We start from the raw sequence: 12,354 nt of genomic DNA, 5'->3' as shown, positions 1-12,354 counted from the left end.
TTATTCACACAGTTTAATCCTGGACAGCAGAAAAGAAAATGTGTTGCTATTAGAGAGGGTTCAGTACCGCTCCAGCAAATAATTACTTTACAAATTGGCTAAGTTTTGTAACTAATTGACAGTTTCCATTGAAAACCTTTGCAAATACATGAACAAAGGGGAAATTGTGATTCACAAAATACTCTCCCTTTCCCTTTCATCTCCAGGGTTATCTGTTGCCCAGTGTTATATTCTGACGAGTTGTTATTAATTGCTGCTCAGTCCTAGCTCCTGTGCTTAAAGGAGCCCTGCTTCAGAGAGCTGGGTCCTGCTGAGAGAAGGCCAGGCTGGAGATCCTAAAGAGAAGCAGAGGCTCTCACAGAATCATGTGTTATTAGAAATGCTCTTTATAGTTTTTACAAAAACAAGTGAATTCATTTTAAGATTTGAAAGGTGTGTGTGTGTATGTGTTTCTGTGTGTGTGTGTTTGTGTTTGTGTTTGGAGGGCAGGGGGGGTGGTTGGGGAGTGGGTATGTGTGCATGTGATGCAAGCCTTTTCTTTTAAATGTGTCTCAGACACTTTCACTGTTGAGTGAAGCAACAAAAAAGAACGTACTACAAATCCCCACACAAACAGTCGGCGATTTGTATATGGGGCTTCCATGATGATCAATGGTCTCTGTCATTAGCGCCATGATGAATGTGATAAAGAAGCATTAACCATCTGTACCAAACACCCTTCTTTGGTTAAAGTGTACTCCAGAGGACTACATAACTGATGACAGTGACCTTGAACTAGCAGGCATTAGGAGCATGTCTCTTGCATTCTTTCAGCAAAGGCAGCATCTGGTGTGCACTGCCATGCCGTGGTAATGAATGCATCTTACTTTCAATTTTGTTTCACAGGCAATATGGGGCAATAAACCCATTTAAACATTTGAGAGATTAACTTGTCTGTTTTACATTGAATCTGTAGCAAAGTATTCCATGTGTCATAAAATCCAATCATTGGCAGCTCAACTTGAATCAATAACGAAGCATTACTTTTCAACACAAACGTTAACACTTTTGGAATTTTATATTTATATTTTTTCAGTGACTGATATCCAGAAGCAACATGAATCCTGAAAACGATTAAATATGGAATCCTCAACCACAGAAAAGCTCAGTACCTGATCTCAAAATATTGGGCTTCAGCTTTATCTCTTTATCTCTAGGTAGGTGATATGACCAGTGACATCCTACTTAATGGTCTGGCAGCCATGAGCCTGTGTGTGTGTTAAAAATGGCTTATCCCTAGGACTGTATGAATTTGATGTCAGTATGATCTGCGCACGTCTCCTCTCCCTTCCGCACATGTGCAGATCGGATTATCCTTCCCACCCCCTCCAACCAAGACTATAATCTGTTCATAGATTGGGATCACTCAGATTAGAGGAGGTAAATGCCAAATCATTCACCATTATTTGAATTAGCTGCAAGGATTTTTCAAACGTTCTGTTTTTGGTTTCTTTGTTATAGTACACATCAAAAAAGTGTAATACTGGCCATCATTAGATTTCACATATCATTCATTTTCTTCCTTAATTTCCCAGGTTCCATCTAACAACATTTAATCCTGGAACTTTAACATTTAATCTTTGAATTAAAAAATTTGAAAACTAAAACACAAGAGGAAAGTATAATAATAATCAAATATAACTTTTAAAATGAAATATATGTACTTTGTATTCCTCACAGATCCAAACAATTTCACATTATGCACATCTTAATTGCTTGAGTAGTATGTCTGTGTTCACCTTTAATTTTCATGTTAACCCATTGTATACAAATCTGTGACTATTTTGGCTAGTTCTTATTTGGTTGTATTTATTACTGATTAAAGACACTGAAGCTAATTTACCAGGCATTGCTATTTTAAATGATTTCCATGTTTATTTGTTTATATAGCACATCCCGTTTGGGTATTATTTACTGATAATTATGGAAATTATAAGCATTCACTAAATTGGCTGAAGCCATTTCACAGTCTTAGCAAGGTATTATTGCTAAAAAAGATGTTTTATTTGAAATGAGAAAGTACCATTAAATCAGTTTGTTGGGAAGTGTTGCTGCTCTACCATCTGAGCTGACAAACAGACCCCTTAGGCTCATAAACTGTGTACTGAAAACATCAAACAGTTTCCCTGATTTATGCTCCTAATGAATATTTGTTAAAATCTAGTACATATATGTAATAACATAAAATTAAAATAAATAAGTGCTTTATCATCCTTGTGCTGCCTGGGACAGATTTGCTTCTAAAAATTGGTAGTCATAACACAATTACAGACGTTGAGAATAGATCCTGACTTGAAAAGCAGTTATGAATAAATCATTATATGAAGATCCAAATTTGTCACAGGAGCATGGTAGATAGAAAACTGTGATTTAATTGGTACTCACACACTGTTTCCCCAAGATGTTAGTGCAAACTTGCACACTGACTGACTGAATGTGAAAAACATTCCAAAGAGTATGGTGGAAATTTTAACTGTACTATACAAAATGATGACAAATAAGACAACAAAAGGCAACACATAATGGCTGAACACATAATCAGCCATATACTGCCATAAAACAGTGTGCAGTAGATATTAGTACAACACTATAGTGGCAAGATTTCTTTCATGTTCAGGCTGAGGAACATGACTAAGCAGAGGTCAAGGCTATGGTGACTGGCCCGAAGGCAGTTAATGTGGGATCTGGCGCAGTTAAGACCTTGGGCGAAGCAATACGCTGCACTCATTTTGTTTGTATATTGGGGTTAGAGGGTTGCATCTGTTGTTGTTAAAATATCTGATAATGGGGGACGCTGAGGTGGCACAGCGATCAAAGCATTGGCTCGGACCCAGGTCCTGGGTGTGTAGCTTCATTGACTCCAAAGCTAATGCTTTGACCGCTTTGGTGGCTGCTCCAGGGAGGGTGGGAAGGACTTGGCGGGGAGAACTGACGTGCGCAAAAGCGGCCTCGTGTAGCGAATCACAGTCAGGGGCTCAAGGAGTCATGCCTCAGAGAAGACCTGGTGACCTCCTTCCTGCTGCCGGCCGTCTGGGTTGCGTAGCGGCGAATTGTCAGCAGTACACAAGAAATTGAATAGCACTTGGGTACAATTGGCCAGCAAATTGGGTGAAAAACTGGAAAAATCTAAATAAACAAACAAAAAAATCAGATAATATCTTTTTCGTTTTGAAATTATGGAAACAACTCACGCCACCACGTCTCCTCTTAAGTATAGATACTTAACCACAACTACAAATTTTGTGTCATGTCATGTTCTGAACAAAACCAAATTCTTGTTCAGAGTACATTCAGAATTTATAATACAGAATAAATGATCTCAGCAGGTCAGGCAGTGTTTTATCATGCAGCATCCCGCTGTGCTCATTTCTTTCATAATGATCTCATCTGCTATGGTCTTTTACAATGACCACATGACCATGAACACACAATATATTTTTGCTTTGATCACAGTTGTCGGAGCTAGCTGAGTTATGATTATTTAATGGTGTACTTCCCATACTCTGCCTGATTATTGATCAATGATAATGACTGTTGAACTACAATGTGTGAATAAATCCTTGACAATTATACATTTGCCATAGGTGAACTATATAAGCTGAAGAGCAGAGCTTAAAGATGGACTACCAGCGCCAAATGAAAAATTACCATTCAGGAAAGTAATATGCTAGCTGCCAACATGAATTTCAGTGAACTTGTTTCTTGTTAGACCGAGGCAAGACGAAGTTGCACATTAGATGTGGAAGAAGAAAAAGGAGCCATGGCAGTCGAAGTACTGAACAGCAGTGAGGACCCAAGTTCTGATTTATTCCACCCCCCCGAGATCTTTATCATCACACACATCAGCAATGATCAGCAGACATTATCATGGAAAACAATCTAAGCAAGATAGGAAAGAAGTATTAGTATTTGGAATAAGTATTCATCATAGCCATGTCCTGGTTTGGTGGTAATACCTGTTTTTTCAGTCGTAGCTGTGTCTTTATGATGGGAAGTCTCATAGTACAGGTTATGATTTTCAGTAATTATTTGGTGGACTGCTGAGTGGCCATCCTGTTAAGGCACATGTACATTGAGCAGTGATGCACAGGCCATACAAATGCTGACAATGGCTGGTGATACTTAGTGGGCAATAGTCTCAGCGAGTGAGGGAACATTTTGGTTGGGACAATATAACTTGACTCATAACACATTAGCAGTTCCATTTGTCATTTGGATGACTGGGCCAACTATGTAGTGCGTCATTGCAGTAGCTGAGGCTGACCTAGTGGTGACTTACAGTGCTAAAAAGTGATCAGTGAACTTCACAAGTTCCGGTGGATGAGCAATCTGGTCCTCAGTGCCTCAATCCTCAATCAATGGATAATTGGTTGCATTGGTCTAGAAACTTTCTTAAACTGAAATTTTCATGCACAACAATACAATGGAAAAATTCATTTCATTGAGTTTCAAGAATGAGGACCTTACCAAACACAATTTAATGCATTTAGATTTTTATTACATTTGATGGGTGAGAATTCTTGAGTGAGCTTTTTATGCTTTTTATGAGTTTTGAGAATTTCCTTGAAATTGAAGGCGGATGTGGTAGCAAAATCCTTGTGGTGAGTCAAAGAGCCAAACATTAGTCAATAAAAGGTTGAGCAAACTGAAATCAGTGAATTCTTTGCTGATGTGTTGTTTTAATACTTTTTTGCCTTCACAAATGGCCCAGGATATAGGATTCTTGCAATAAAATATAGAAAAGCCTGTGCCACAATTGATTTGCTTTCCCCCTTGGCTGATTGGTAGGTTTTTCTGTGGGTGGGTTAGCTGGGTACAGTGCATGCCATTAAAACACGACAATCTTAAGCATTGCACCTTCGATGCAGACAAACCAATATGCTTTTTTCTTTTCCAAAAAAATGAAAAGACCCACAAGAAATGGGATTCATTTCTGGAGGCCCACTGGCACTGCAATATTGCAATGACCCAACAGTTAATATATGTAGTTCCCATTTTTCACGAGGAGGACTTCACCAACTATCTACAAAACCAATTTGGCTTTGCTAAAAACCTAGCGTGCATGGTGTTGTGCCTTCCCTCCCTTCACCTCCCTCCTAAGTGTTGCTGCTAGCGACCGGTTGTCTCAGAACAGACATGTGATGATGGATTGATGAGTAAGGCTTAACTAGCGATAATTAAATAGCTTTCAAGCTTAGATATGTGGAATGAAAGCCTTTCTTTATCCAGGTGTAATGTCTGGTTTGAGACTGATGTAGAGTCTAATGTTAGTATACATAGCTCAGTGTTATCACACATTGTATTATCTGCAGGTTTAACTTCATGAAGGTAAAGCCTAGCTTATGTTGCTTTCTTTCGTGTTGTCTGGTAGTCTAATGTTACACAACAGGACAACCTGCTCTAACCTAGCAACGCGGAATGGTTTACATGTCTTATGGATATGAATATTAATAAGCGGTGGATACACGCCCACCATGTACTTATCTTCTTAACAGGTCACAATAATCTAATAGTGTTTATTACATTTTAATGGTTAAAATTGGGTTGAAAGAAATATTAAGAAAACAATCAATTATCACTTCTGGGAAATATAACCACAATTTGAATTAGAAATTTCTTGGACCTTTAGAAATAAATTCTCTGTCAGTTATTTTCATTTATTATTCCTGCAATTATTCTGCCATCATTTGCTCTTTAATTAGTCTGCATAATTATTCTGATGAACCTATAAGTCATTTCATAGAGTCTTGACTGATTATGATTTGTATTTAATGAGTAGCGTCTAATTTTATAGTACCAATTAACTTAATTTCAATGTATATACTTTAATTATTTAAAATGAGACAATTAAAGTCATTTATCTTATATTGTTTTGGTCTGTAGAGCCCATATGTTATAGAAGGCAGTTGATGTTGTTTAATAACACATATTTCAAAATGTGTGTTTGAAATATAATACTAAAAAGAAAGGTTCATAATTGTCGATGCAATTGAGAAAATATTTTTCTGACACTGATGCACTGTAGCTAATTCATAAACTTCTCATATAGGCTTGATGTTAGTATGATAAAGACTGCATATTACGTATCACTCAAAAATGTATAAATGTCTACATATTTGGGTATAGCCAGTGATCAAGACCATTTTAATTGCATACTGAAATGATTTTTCAAGTACTCACAATTTGAAGATCAAAATATCTCACATAGAGCAACAATTACCAGTTTTATAGGTGCTGTTTAACCACAGAAATTACAAATACGAGCATAACTCAGAATATGAATGAAACAATAATACTGGTCAATATGAAATGATGAGTTGGCATTCAACTGCTTAAAAATTATCTGATGAGTTGAAAATCCCATATCACCCTGAAAGTAGGCTTGGTGAATGTTGACTTGCAGTTGTTGAGGTCAGCTGATGTCTGTACAGTAGGTTAATGCTGTGTTGCTTTGAATAAAGAAAAACGAAACCCTTTTTAGATTAGATTCTTTTATTTCAGTGGTCCCCTTTGGATTAGCAGCGCAGCTAATTCAATGAACTGTGATTGAAATGTTCAATAGCCTGAGCCAAGCACAAAATGGCTGCCATGAGTAATGACAGCTTCACTGAGGAAAATGAATAACAACAAGTCTCACAAGTGCCACGTAATTATAATATTTGTGTAATTATTTCGTGTATATTCTTGGTTCCCTAACATCAACAACAACAATTTAAAAGAGTTGATTTTTGTTCCATTATTAATAACCCAACCTAATTATGTTCCAAACCATATGAATCCCTTATTTTTGTGATAGTTTGACTGTTCTCTTTTGAACTGGAAAAAAGCTGAAAGGATGAAACAATGTGGCCCGGATAGTAATGAATTTAGCAGCCGATCAGGGCAGATTGGGGCAGGTCAAAGCACCAGTACCACTGGGCCTTTATGTGCCGGCACACAACTCAAAGTAATATTCAGCTTGACCTATGCACTGTGACGAATGATGAAACCAAACCTCATATTAAATTTAATCACATTGCCAAGTCACTCTTGCCTTATTTGTTTATCTTTGAGCAACTGTTAAGATAAAGGTTTAAAAGGCTTTGCTGGAAACAGTTAAAAAATGTTATGCTGGAAATGAAATCATCTGTAAATGTCCGTGCACTGCAGCTTAAATCCACAGGGAGCAGTGTTTGACCCCTGAAGTGCATAATCTCTGTGGGACTGTGTGCACGAAGCAGGGAAATGGGAGCAGATGCCAAACTGAGGATGCTGTGGTAATCCACATGCACAGCTGCATCAGACAGGGTGGCAGTCTGATCTTTACTGTGGGCCTGTTAGAAAAAGGCAAAATATGTCAGCATCTCAACAACTCAAAACTGAAGCAGTACAACACAGCCCTGAAATCCACATCAGATTTATATTTATCACAAATCAAGTTAATGATCACTGAGCATTATATTGCAGTGATCAGTGTAATTTAATAGTATGAATGGATCCCCAGCTCAACATTTGATGTCACTTAAAGCAGCTTGAATGCCTGTGGTCCTATGGCTAAGCTGGAAGCTTGCATGGTTCAGTAGGCAGACTTCATGCATTTCAGAACATGTACGCCCAGGATATTGCAGCAATGGGATAGGCCTACAATTGCAACTGAGGATTCTGAACTGGGGATGGGCAGGAGAAACCAACTCTCCCCAACCCCCCTGCCCCTCCCTCCCCCCCCCGCCATCCCCAAAAAACAAGAGTAAAAAAACCATCACATCACATTATTGAATTATGACTCGTTTGGCATAAAATATATTACCTTATTTATATTGTACACTTCAGTGCCACTCTGTCTCATATCAATATGCAAATGTGAAAATCGCATGCAACCATAAAATATGTAGCATATACCATTTTTATGCAGAGAAAAACAATGCTATGGAAATATATGCAATCAATCATTTAAAAAAAATTACTTGTGCATCACTTTATTATACTCCAGGCATAGGCATATCAGTCCAAACAGACATTAGTTAAGTGCATCTGAGCTTCTGCAGGCCACCTCTTTATTTTCGTGTAGGCAATAAAAATCACTGAACAGAGAAGCAATTCTAGGGAATAAAGTGTACAAATATGGCCCATTCAAAACAGTTGGTGCTACTCCAGTATACTGCAAGAGTACAGAAGCAAGCTGCAGCCTAGCGGATCACATTTGAGCGACAGACTAGATTTTGATCACTCCTACTGTCAGAAGGCACATAATGGTCTGCTGTGACAACTTAAGAACTCTATGACAGATTAGAATCTACCAGACTTTGGGTTGTCAGCACTATCTTGTTGAAAAACCATGAGAAATACCAAGCCTGTAAAAAAATGATGAACAGTTAGTACATGATTAAGCTGACTCAGAACAGAGGTGTGGATTCAATCACCACAGGCACAGAGGAGCTGTAAATAGCCAGGGGGTGCGCTGACAACAAGAGGGCTGGACAATTCTTCTTTGTTTCTGAAATAGTTTTTATAGTACAGCTTTGAGAACAAGCTTCTGGGAGCTTGAGAGGTGGCTGCTTCATATAACGAACTGTTCCTAAAAACACATAACTGGCCAGTAATATAGTTTCAGAGTACATATAATTCCACTCAATTTAGCAACAGCAAAACTTCAAAACAACATGGTAATGCAAAAGTGCACAAAGTTATGATGAGATATGTCTGCAGCGATATAAAAAGCATCAGAAAATGAAAAAAAAACCCAGCCACATTTGCAAGGGTTCTCTGAAATAAAAATCAGCAATGAGCTTTTAAGGGTGCAAAAAGTGACAGATTTACTGTAGTAATACCCCTGTGTGTGTTTACCACGTAATTCTAAATAGTAATGTTTTTGATTTATTATTGATCGTAACAGTGGCACAGTTACCAATTAAACTTCATGGAGGTGCACTTATACAGAAATCTTTTGAAATAGAATATCTGAAATAATCCTTCCTCTCCTTGTACGGGAGAGTTTGAAGTGCTATGAAAATGTCATGCTATTGATTCTCATTTCTTGCCTTCCGTGTATCAGGAAGGAGTGAAATTTGTTCCGATGTGTACTTCTACTTTTTTGGAATAGAGTCGGCACTCTTATCCAGATGGACTTGCATTGCAAAGACAAGAGCAAAGATCAGACACCAGGGTGCAGTAATTCCCTAGAGGGGAAAAGTATAAGCCCAAGAGAGACAGCAAGTACAAGACTTGATTGACAACTTGTCAGCTACTGTACTTTGGACACCTTCTAAACTACATCAATGAGAATCTACATTAAATGACCAACAGTGAGTACATATCTGTCAGAATTGCATTTGTAAAGCTTGGTTTAGAATATCCTAAACTAATGCGGTGGTCTTTCTCATGCGCATGATCATTGCCAATAACTGTGGACATGCAGATGAGTGAGCAGAAATAATAACGAGGTAGCAGATGACCGTGTTTTCAAACCCTTATGTTTCTGTCGTTTATCCATTAAATCATATCACAGACTACTTGCCTAAGGGAGTCTAGGGATCGGTATGAATATCATGTCCTTTAGCACTTGATTAGCATATCCTAGGGGTGTTTAGAATGTAAAACAAATCCATCACCAGCCACAAAGATATATAATACTATTATTTAAATTCGGTAATGTTTTCCAAAATACAGTTACATTGTCAGGAAGAATAATGGATGCAGTGACGGGCTAATTGAACCCTTTCTGCAAACAATGGCAGTCTTACCACCAAAGTACAGCCTCAGTAGAAGTGCTTGACTTTAATTAAAGGTTTGCATGTGGATATACACTGCTTTCCAGAGCTAAACACAGGGCATGCGTTCCCCACAATCATGGTTAAAAATGCATTTCATATCAATATGCATATGCCCCAGTGCATCCTTCACACAAAGACTCACAATTAGCCAAGATCATCAATTTATGGGTTTTATTAATAAATAAAAACAACACTATAGGCATAAAAATTCCCGTTCAGTAAATATCATGACAAAATCAGGACGAGCCAATATTATATTAACTGTGTGAATTTTTCTTAAATCTAGATCAATTGGTCTAATCCTACTGTTATTCTCTAATCTGGTGTCACCCAATGAGAGCCTGTAATTATATTAGCAGTCATTTTTAACAATGGTAGTTTTAAGCAATACAAAAAACTACTCTGACTATGGCCTACATTTTAAAGCTGTTTATAATCCACTTTATCCAATTTTTAATTTCTCATTTGATTGCTGGCAAGAAGGGATCCATTCACTCCTGATTTTGGAAAACGTGATCAATTGAAATTCTCTTCCTTTGTGGAGAACTCTGACACATGGTCTCTCATTTCCAATATATCAAAAGTATCAATTAACCTCATTGGTGAAACACATTGAATAAGTATTCTGAATAATACGATTCCCCAAAACCCAGGCACACACTCATAAGCATGGACTATCAAAATCTACAGAGGAAAATACCAATCTCAACTGTTCCAAATGTTAACACAGCTTTGAATGTTATACAGAAATGCAGTTTTCATATCTATATATATATATTTTCTTACCTGTTTTTTCCCCAAATGCGCCCTAATTACATGTGTCAAATTATATCCTTAGTACTGGACCATGTTCCTCATCATTTAGGTCATTCTATAGTTCATCCTTACCTCTGAACAAACCAGATCTATCATTGATGACCATCCCTCACACATTAAAAATCAAAGGACCAAAAGTATTGCTCAAATATTTGCTATCCAACACTGTAATTTAATGATATTTTTTATAGTAGTTTCCTGGCATATGTGACTGTGACTGCAGCTCTCATACTTTGTAATACTGGATCTCTCTAAGACTTCCTATAACTCAAACACAAGGCAAATAGTAAATATACAAGGGCTGTGTTATAAAATAATCTAGTGAACCAATTTTAGTTTAATTTGACTTCTCTGCATAGTCGACTCATCCCACAAAAGTGATAACTGCCTATATTAACCTAAGGGTTCAATTTAAGAAATAAATTTACTTTTACTTTTTTTGTCTTTTTTTAACATAATTTGTTTTTGAGATCAGATTTTTCAAAAATTATTCAAAAATATTCTATTGCGCGCAAGCAATACATTTATACTATCATATCCTGGGAATATTGTACCAAATTAAGCACATGTCCACTGCTAGCACACAGTTTTTTACTACTGAGAAGATTAAGAAAGTTCTACTTCTACATTTATATAAGTAAAATGATTTATATCTGCCATCCTCATACCAGCACTCTCATAAATTAAGTATACAGATCAGATGTAGACCAAGTCAAGTACATAAAACTAAAACTGTTGAGCACACTGATGAGTCATTACGTCTTAATCCACTGTGTGACTCGTTATTCTTACATGTGATTCAGTCAGCAGGAGGGAAGCGTGGGTGGGTTTTTGTCCCTTCCTGATGATTATGCTGATCCTATTTTCCTGACAGAGGGATGTGTTCTTGTTGTGCTGAATGGTACTGAACTGAACTCCAGCCTGCAAACCTCATCATAACATTGAGCTGCACTCATCCCTTAAGCATGGTTAATTCTGTGGAGGCCACCTGTTTATTAAACCTTTCTAGTCTGCACTAAAGGGCTTTACTAGTCAGAGGTGTTATGCCTGCCAATTCTACTTTGTTCCCTAGGCAGTCTTATTCTGAACATGCCCTAGAATTATTTTTCACCATGTCTAGGAAATGACAGTGAGAGCTGGAATTCAGATTGGCTAAGGACAATATTATAAGATATATTTTCCATGTTCCCTGTTACCTGATTGGGTGCTTCTAATTAATACATTATTTACTTTATCTCAAGTGTTCCTTTTTTGTAAAATATTATGTTGAATTCTCAAACAACCAATTACTAGCACCCTGTCTCTTTGTTGAGCTTTCTGTGTAAGACTGCCTATTCTCAGGGGATTTTTTTTCTTATTCTGTGGCTGGTCTTCACTAAATTTAAAAATTTTCCTCCCATGTGCATATAGTGTCTTCTGCCAACTGTTTTTGTAACAGTGAAAACATCACTTTTTGCAAATGCCTTTAACAGAGAATTCCACACAGCTGCTTTCCTTTGTCTGCGCTGTAGCTTCGGTTGTCAAGTTTTGGTTGTTCCCCAGATAGGCTTCAAAGGCCCCGTTCATATCTCCATCAACTGCTCTGTGCCTGTTTCTTTTTGTTTGTTGTTTATTTTCAGGTGCACCCTCTAATGAAAATTTTACACAGGCTAGTCATCCACTTGGCCACTTCCATATGTTGATGTTGCTCTCATCTTGGCTTGTCAGTAGTCCTGTTTAGATATTTTCTTCTTGAGAACATGCTATTTCA

The sequence above is a fragment of the Anguilla anguilla genome, chromosome 2 (genome assembly GCF_013347855.1).
Source record: "Anguilla anguilla isolate fAngAng1 chromosome 2, fAngAng1.pri, whole genome shotgun sequence".
NCBI lineage: Eukaryota > Metazoa > Chordata > Actinopteri > Anguilliformes > Anguillidae > Anguilla > Anguilla anguilla.
The sequence above is the reverse complement of the archived record's forward strand: the minus strand, read 5'-3'. Positions refer to the sequence as shown.